Source organism: Zea mays, chromosome 1 (assembly GCF_902167145.1).
Source record: "Zea mays cultivar B73 chromosome 1, Zm-B73-REFERENCE-NAM-5.0, whole genome shotgun sequence".
In the NCBI taxonomy this organism is placed as follows: domain Eukaryota; kingdom Viridiplantae; phylum Streptophyta; class Magnoliopsida; order Poales; family Poaceae; genus Zea; species Zea mays.
In genome coordinates, this window is record NC_050096.1 from 212,366,871 (window position 1) to 212,376,251 (window position 9,381).

Below are 9,381 nucleotides of genomic sequence, written 5' to 3' on the forward strand. Positions count from 1 at the left end.
CAACCAGTCTTCCTTTCCCTGTCGTGCCCAGTCGCATTCCGTGATGCGAGCCGGATCGCGACGGAAGCGGCTCGACGAGCGTCGTCCCTGCTGCACCCTGCTAGCATCCGTCGCGACAGATGGGCGCTGCTTCAAGGACAGGATGATTGGTTACACGCCGGCCTCGATCTCGCCCAGCTGTGTGGGTTCATCAGGACGGCCCAGCTTGTCTGGCACGTGCGGCCACCCATCGGCGAGATGAGATCCATCAATCCGATCACCTCATCGGTACGGAACGGAACAGATTTTTCGCTGTCGACTGGTCCGAAACGAGCCGGCGACCTCGACCGACCGACCCTCTCCCCCTTCCCCCTCCCCCGCCCGCCCGCCGACCCATCGCTGTTGCGCTACAGGCTGCTGGCAACGACGCTGTCGAGGCCGATGCGCAGCACCGGTGATGACCCGGAGCAGAAAGGGCGTTAGCTGGTTAATGTATCAAGCTGCAGAGACACTTATCCCCGGGGATTAGGTACGCGAGGGCGACACTCCTGGATAGATTTACCTCGTCTCCATGCCTCGCAGGAATTCTAATGAATCTTTTCTCCATTGTTTATCAGGACCTGCCCTGCCAGGATACCAGCCGGAGAGCTTTCAGGCGACAAAAGCCGCGGCGAGGGGATCAGCGAGGATCTGCCGGGCCACCGCCACCGCCGCCGCCCCGCGTTTTATACTGGAGGGTGGGTGTGCTCCAAGTGGTGCCTTTCTGACAACGCGATCTAGGCTATGAGTAGTGTCGTCCAAGCGACCGTATCCACAATCCATCAACCTTAGCGATCTTTTGAGTTCAAAAAAAGAAAAAAAAAACCTTAGCAATCTTTTTTTAAGTTCCTTCCGATAAATAAAACAGGAGATCAAGGAAAGACAGAGACGGCCACGACGGTATATTTTTTTTTGGTGCCGTGTTCGATTCATAGGATCCAACTGTTTTGCCCACAAACGACAAGGGACCGCGCTGCCGCCGGTGAGCTCCGCTTGGATGGACGTCCTGTCGCTGCGGCCCGGGGTCCGGACGGACGAAAGAAATGGACGCGAGGGGGGGTGGCGGCCATGCACTATTGAAGAGGTCGGATTTGCAACTGATGCATGCTCCTAAGTTGTATGTAGCTGTCCTAGATGATTGTTTATTTTCTTATATATGTTTGGGTGAGAGCGACTTGACAGAGAAGCGTGTTTTGTTTTTCGGTTGGTGTTTGTGGGCAGCGTTAGTCACGACTCAGGACCTAATTGACAAAACAAATGTCATTGACACGGTGGTTAACACGCTTTCGCTTGTGGATAATCACTACCGGAATCGACGGCTTTGCCGAGTGACTGAACCACTCGGCAAAGACTTAAAAACACTCGGCAAACTCTTTGCCGAGAGTCGCACTCAGCAAAGAGGGCTCGGCATACAGTGCATTGACAAAACCGTCTTTACCGAGTATTTTTTCTCGGACACTCGGCAAAGTGGTTTGCCGAGTGCCATAGAGCACTCGGCAAAGAAAAGCATCCGTTACGACGACGGGTGACGGAGACGGAGTCTTTGCTGAGTGTCCCGGTCGACACTCGGCAAAGCAGTTACCTTTGCCGAGTGTGTGCCTGATAGCACTCGACAAAGAATCCGCCAGAGGGGTCCCCATGTCAGGTACTTTGTCGAGTGCCTGGTATGACACTCGGCAAAGCGTGCTTCTTTGCCGAGTGTCAGAGCCACTACACTCGGCAAAGAACCTATACCGGTGCTCAGGTCTTGGTTCTTTGCCGAGTGCTATGGTTCTGACACTCGGCAAAGAAGTGCTTTGCCGAGTGTTACACTCGGCAAAGTGACCAGTACACACTTTTTTTATTTGTTTTCCCTATTCCATCCAAACAAACAAAAGATATTTCACAGATATCACATATATACATCACAGATCATCACAGATATCACATATATACATCATAGATCATCACAGATATATATAGCCAACACAAACAATATTAACACAAATTCTGACATAAGTATTCAACATAAGTTGAGAGGTTCTCAACACAAACAGTATTAACAAAAGTTCAGAAGTATCAACACAAGTTCATAAGCTCTGACAAGTATTCAACATAAGTTTTGTGTTCGAAACACTAAAAACATAAATCTCATAGAGGTGGGCGGTTGGACTGGTGTTGCGTTGGGCTGAACCCTTCATGAGGGTTGTTGGATGCCGCCCCAGATTGGCCCTGCACAGAGAAGAGATTGCATGTGTTATACCAGATGCATTATCAACATGTAACTATAATTTTGATACTCACAGGAGTATGGAATAGAGCAGGGTCAACTGCAGGGAACAATGGAGGTGGCGGAGCAAAACCCTGTGCGGCGCCAAGGCTCTGCATGTACTGGAACATCTCCGCCATCCTCTGATCAGCCGCCAGGCGAGCCTCCCGCTCCGCCATTATCCTCGCCTCCATCTCTTGACGTTCCCTCCCCTCTTCTTCTAGTTGGGTCTGTAATATTACAAGCCAACGTTATAGTAACTCAAAGAGAAGGTATATAACTCAAGGAAGGACGAGTTACAGAAGCACTAACCTCGAGTTGATGTATGCGATGCTGTGAGCTGTCGTGCCGAGGTCGTATGGCTGGACTCGAGCGCATGCTCCTTGCTCGCACCTGAGACAGAGCGGGAGTGGAGGACGAGCCGATTGCCCCGTCGGCAATCCAGTACCGCCCATGTCTCTTGCCTCCTCCGACCCTCATGAGCACATCGGGGTCGATCGGCTCGGTGCTCGGATCATAATCTGGGCCATGGACCTCCTACTCTATGGCGGTGTAGTCATGAAGGCGGCTGTAGACGGCGGGGTTGGTGTAGGCCTCGGGCCCGTCATCCGGGTTGTAGGTGACGTCGGACGCCGCCTTGCCCTTATGGGCCATAGCATAGGCCGAGAAGGTGGAGCAAGGCCGGCCACCATGTGACGCCGACTGCAAGAAAACCAACGAGATAGTTAGAAATAATATCTAATCCAGTGTTATATACCTAAATAAAAAAGAGGGCGTACCCATGCTTCGGCATATTGACCCAGACTCCGACTGCCTTGGTGGTGGGAGGGACCTTGCTTCAGCATACGCCGTTCCCGGCTAGCGTTGTGCGCCTCGTCCCACTCAGGCGAACACCACCTATCCACCATCTGCTCCCAGCATAGAGGATGTGTGGCGCACTAATGTGGAATCATCTACAAAGTAAACACGTAAAGTGTATATCAGAAGATAAAATAAAATTCATGCATGGAGTACTGGTACCAAACATGCATGACTTTACCTGCAGGTACTGGTCCCTGGTCAACGACATGGTTCAAGCTTGCTGCTTGGTCACCCTCTCCCCAAGGACGGAGCCGTGGTAGCTGACGATGGCCTGGATTCAGGCCTCATAGTGCATGTCCACGACGAGCTTCTTACAGCTCGTGGTGGCCACCACATCCGCCCTAGCCTCGTATCTAGCCTCGCATCTGAAGAAATCATGCATACAAAAACGATGTATACATACATTATTTCAAGAATTTGCAACGAATGTGAGATATTTTATATTATACTAAGACTTACCCATAGCTCTTGCTTCACTCGCTCCGCCTTGTTATTGAATTCTCGGCCTTCACGGTCTACTGCATCGGGGGCGACGGCGTAGTGGTCGAAGGTGTAGGCTGGACCCGCCACTCCAGCGTATTCAACCAGTCTAGGGAAGTGTTCCCTGCACAGCAGGCCGAGGATGCCATTTGGGAGGCGACGATGACCCCCAACATAATCCACAATCGTCCAAGACCTGTCCAAGTAATAAATAAAAAAGTATTAGTTTATATTATGATTTTGAACAAGAATGAAGAACATAAAGTTACATGCCTCTCCCCATCGGGCCGAATCAGCGGTCGTCTATCCCGAAGTATGGGACGCTGAGGCAGACTTGCGGGACCTCGTAGGTAGATGTTCCTCGAACCTGAGGCGCCAGAATCTAAGGCGGTCTGCTGAGCTTCGTCGTCGTCCTACTGCGCCGCCTGCTGCTGGACAAGGTCGTCCTGCTGCTGGACAAGGTCGTCCTGCTGCGCCGCCTGCTCTGCCTCGTCCGCCGTCCTACTCCTCCTCCCCTCCTCCTCCTCAGCCAATTAACGTCCACCATATTCGTCCAAAAACCTGCAATTAAGAGTAAACAAATAAGCACATATAAAAAGATGTATTTAAAAACAGGTGCGTAATAAAAAGTCATATAGCATTACATCGATTAAAAATAATCTTCATATGTGTCGGGGTTAGCCGGATCATAACTCTCATCATCACTATTAACCATTTCAATCTCAACACCATCGGAAGATGCAAGTTCGTCATTAATGTCATTACCTTCAAGGATTACTAAATCATTATCATTTTGCACCTCATCATCCTCCTCATCAACAACCATTTCAATATCTACGTCCATTCCGATAGCTTCGGTTAAGTCTATCTCAAATCGCCCTTCTAGCCCATCTTCTTGGAAGAACTCTCCATCATATGTGTTCGGGTCTAAGTTGTAATCTTCATCGTTAGGAACAGGTAACCTCCCGTGCGGCGATACCTTATACACAACATCCCAACCCTTAAGATGTTCTTTCGTTTGGCACGCATATGGGAGATAATACACTTGTGTCATTGTGTGGCCTGTTGGGCCACGATATAGACATCGTCTCCTGGTAAGGTGGAATCTTGTCGAATTTCGACTATCCCAAGATTAGAATGTGTCCATCTCGTCACTTGAGGGTCAAACCAATGACATTTGAATATCACTGGAGTAAGAGGTTTGGAACCATAAAAATTGAGCTCATATATTTCTTAGATTCGTCCAAAATAATCGACATCGTCAAGGCCGGGCGTAAAGACTCCAGAACACGTTGTTTTCCGATTGGGTCGACTTTTGTCGTAGTTTGTGCTGCGAAAACGGTATCCATTGACGTCATACCCAGGATATTTCTTGACCCTATAAGCAAAGTCGTTGGCTACTTGTCTCAACTCGGCACTCATAGACGGATCTCTTTGGCCCTGCAAGTATTCGCAAGTTAAAAGACACTAAATTGAGTTCAAAGACGTATCTCTTTTACAAACTAAGCACGTACCTTACGTTTGAACCAGGAAATGAAATCGGGCAACCCATTTCTCGCACCCTTTCTAAGAAGAGTGTCATATTCCTGTGGAGTGGGGTCCCTTGATCGACGCTAGAATTCATGAAGAAATTGTTCCATGTATGGCGTCACCTCTTCAAGGTTGGTCAATACATATAGCATGATTTGCCGCCACTCTTCATGTGTCAGGGTCTTGGTGGTCGAGCCACTTGCGCTTCTGAGTTGGCCTCGAAATATGCTAAGGTTCGATTCATTGTCGCCATCATTGTGACGAGGGGGTGGATTATGCACGCTCGGCAGTTTGTCACCATAATAAGTTGTTGTGAAGTTTGACACCTCCTCTAGAATGTATGCCTCTGCAATGGAAGCCTCGATTTTGCATTTATTTCTACATTTCTTTCGAATAGTCTTTAGACATCTCTCAATTGGATAGCACCAACATCCCTGCATGGGCCCCCCATTCGTGCCTCATAGGGGAGATGAAGAATCAAATGCTGCATTGGATTGAAGAAGCCGGGTGGAAATATCTTCTCAAGCTTACACAGTAACACGGGTGCCAATCTTTCCAAGTCTGCAACCACGGTCCGAGATAACTCTTTTGCACAAAGGGGACGGAAGAAATAGCTCAACTCTGAAAGCGCTAGCCAGACATGCTCAGGGACATAGCCTCGAACCATCGCAGGAAGAATCCGTTCAATCCATATGTGGAAGTCATGACTCTTCATCCCTAAGACTCGTATAGTAGATAAGTTCACCCCCTACTCAGGTTAGCTGCATACCCATTAGGGAACATCAACATCTTGATCCACTAAAGTACTTCCTTCCTCTGGGCCCTGCTTAGGATGAAATCGGCCTTAGGCCTTCTCCACATCTTTTCGCCACTTGGCGGCTTCATCTCTAGGTTTGGTCTATCACATAACGCTGACAGATCCACTCTTGCCTTTACGTTATCCTTTGACTTATCAGGAATGTCCATAATTGTTGCCCACAGTGCCTCGGCAACATTCTTTTCAGTGTGCATCACGACAATGTTGTGTGGAAGGAGCAGGTCATCATAATAGGGGAGCCGAGTCAAGCCAGACTTATGTGTTAGATGCTGGATTCCTCTGTCATGTACAGACGCTGGATCCTCGGTATGAACGGAAGGTGTCGTAGGATTGTCAAGGGGATGTCGAGCTGCCTCTTCTGTCCATCACTAGAGTCTACCTCCATCAACCTAAACGATTTACATTTGGGACAGTACTTTGCCTCCGCGTATTCTTTCCTAAATAGCACGTAGCCCTTCGGACAAGCATGAATATGCTCATACGTCATCTTGAGTGCACGAAGGAGTTTCTGTGCCTCGTACATGCTCTTTGGCAGAACGTGATCATCCGGAAGCAGACTCCCAATAACCGTCAACAAGCCATCGAATGCGTCTCTACTCATGCTATACTACGACTTGAACGCCATTACACGCCCAATGGCATCCAATTGAGAAACCTTTGTCTGGCCGTGAAGGGGCTTCTGTGCCGCGTCGAACATGTCGTAGAACGCCTTTGCAGTCGGCTCTAGCTCGTCATCCATACAACCTCCCGTGTACTGTGCCTCCTGATAGTCGTTCAACATATCCGCTACCCCGCATCCGCGTCATAATCCTCGACACGTTGTCTCAGCACCTCCTCTCTTGTACGATGCGCTTCACCATAAAAGATCCACCGAGTATAGCCCGACGTAAATCCATTCTTCCAAATATGTTCTACCATGGCCTTCTTTGGTTTTTTTTCGGTTGGCACATTTGCTGCACGGGCATGGGACTAGACTCGCTCCTTTAGCAGCTTCGCTATATGCTCGTTCCACGAAATCATCGGTCTTTCTAATCCATTCAATGGTGACATCGTTCCTTCCTCTACGGCCCGTGTACATCCACTCACGGTCCTCCATCCTCTAACAGAAGCCTAGCAGAAAATTTCGGCAGCACCTCCCCTGCACGGGGAGGTTTCAAAATGCTGAAAATAAAACTATCAGCACGATGGCTGACATACACGTATAATTCAACGGCACGATGGCCGGCAATCACACATATATATATCCGCTTCTATTCTTTTTTTAATCTATTAGAAAAAAGGTTATCAACACAATGCAAATTCTAAGTACCTAGTGGCTAAAGATAATTTAACTCTAACTATCCATCACATTATCAATTACATGCTAACATTATCAATTACTATCCATCACATTATCAATTATCAATCACATTACCAAGCGGCGGCGTGGTGCCGAGCACGATGGCGGTTGAGGGCGAGGCATGGGGACAACGCTTAAGGCTGGGGCGCGGCGACGACAGTGTGGGTGCGCGGCGGTGTCAGGGCGCGGAGGTGTGCGGGCGTGGCGGTGGCGCGGAGCGGCGGTGTCGGGGCGGCGGGCGGGCGAGGGCGAGGGAGAGGGGCGTGAAGGCTGGACGAGGGCACGGCGGCGGGGGCAGGCACGACGGGCGGGAGGGCGCGGCCACGACGACGGGTGGCGGGCGCGGCGCGGGGGAGGGCGCGACGGCGAGGGGCGGGCGCCGGCGGGGAGCGGCGGCAGCACTGGTAGAGCGTGAGTGAGTGAGTGAGAGAAGGAGAAGGAGAAGGGTCGGGTGTTATGTTTTCCTTCTTTGTCGAGTGCCAGATCGCGGGCACTCGGCAAAGGTTTTTTTAATTTAAAAATAGAGTTTGCCGAGTGCCAGATCACCGTCGGCAAACATGTCTTTGCCGAGTGCGTGCTGACAGGCACTCAGCAAAGTTTGTATTTAGCATCTCTGCCAAGTGCCCCACGTTAGACACTCAGCAAAGACCTTCTTTGTCGAGTGTCACCTATAGACACTCGACAAAGCATATTTAGATTTTTTTTCTTTTCCGTTACCAAACTTTTTGTGGTGTGGTCCTACACTATGTAGACCTACATGTACCATTTTGGAACAATTATAACAGAGTTTTCAATAGGTAGTAGATTTAGTTCGTTTATTTGAATTTCTTCGGAAAATTCAGGTTTGAACTGCAGGTCACTCGAAACTTGAAAAACCGTGCATGCAAAAATGATATACATGCTACTTAGCACAAGTTACGACCGATTTCAGGAGCGGACCGGAAACTTCAAGCAACATGCTCACTAAACATGGTCGTGAACTTTTCATCCATGTGTTTAAAAATTGTATAAAACACAAACAAAGTCAGAAAATCATGAAACGTGTCCACATGTCATGATATCATATATAGAGGTTGTGATAAAAATTTGGGAAAGTTTCGAGAAAGCTGTGACACACTATGTGTAGAAACATAAGAGATCATGTGTGGATCTCTATGATTTCATATGTGGATCTCTTAGGTTTGTACACATAGTGTGTCACAGCTTTCTCGAAACTTTCTCAAATTTTTATCACAGCCTCTATATATGATATCATGACACGTGAACATGTTTCATGATTTTCTGACTTTGTTTGTGTTTTATACAATTTTTAAACACGTGGATGGCAAGTTCACGACCATGTTTAGTGAGTATGTTGCTCGAAGTTTCCGGTCCGCTCCTGAAATTTGTCGTAACTTGTGCTAAGTAGCATGGATATCATTTTTTAATGCACGGTTTTTCAAGTTTCGAGTGACCTGCAGTTCAAATCTGAATTTTTCGAAGAAATTCAAATAAACGAACTAAATCTACTAGCTATTGAAAACATTGTTATAATTGTCACAAAATGTCACATGTAGGTCTACATAGTGTAGAAACATACCACAAAAAGTTTGGTGGCCAAAATAAAAAAATAAAAATATGCTTTGCCGAGTGTCCACAGAAGACACTCGGTAAGGACCCTCTGTGCCGAGTGCCAGATATTTGACACTCGGCAAAGAATCTACTTTGCCGAGTGCCGGCTTTCGGACCTCGGCAAAGGCTGACGGCCGTCAGATGTAGACGGCCGCTGACGGCCCTTTACCGAGAGCCATCTTTGCCGAGTGTTTTTCTATGCCGAGTGTTCCGCACTCGGTAAACAAGTTCTTTAACGAGCGCAGGACTTTACCGAGTGCGGCTCTCGGCAAAATCTTCTTTGCCGAGTGCCCGATAAAAAGCACTCGGCAAAGAGCCTGGCACTCGGCAAAGGCCCGGATTCCGGTAGTGAATGTACATGTATTACTATGTTTCTTCTTCTATTAGTATATACTAACAAAAATGCATGTGCATTACAATAGAAAAAAAATTCTATCAATCATAAAAATAGGAATTTAGAGCTAAAATTTATGCTCA

General features: G+C 48.2%; 1 long non-coding RNA gene across 1 annotated transcript; it reads left to right on the top strand.

The window, feature by feature from the left end:
• The first annotated feature begins 99 nt into the window (after positions 1 to 99).
• Positions 100 to 1,297, top strand: LOC118476116 (uncharacterized). The gene is made up of 2 exons (XR_004855472.1): positions 100 to 508; positions 597 to 1,297. It is a non-coding gene; the product is annotated as an uncharacterized lncRNA (long non-coding RNA).
• The last annotated feature ends 8,084 nt before the right edge of the window (positions 1,298 to 9,381 follow it).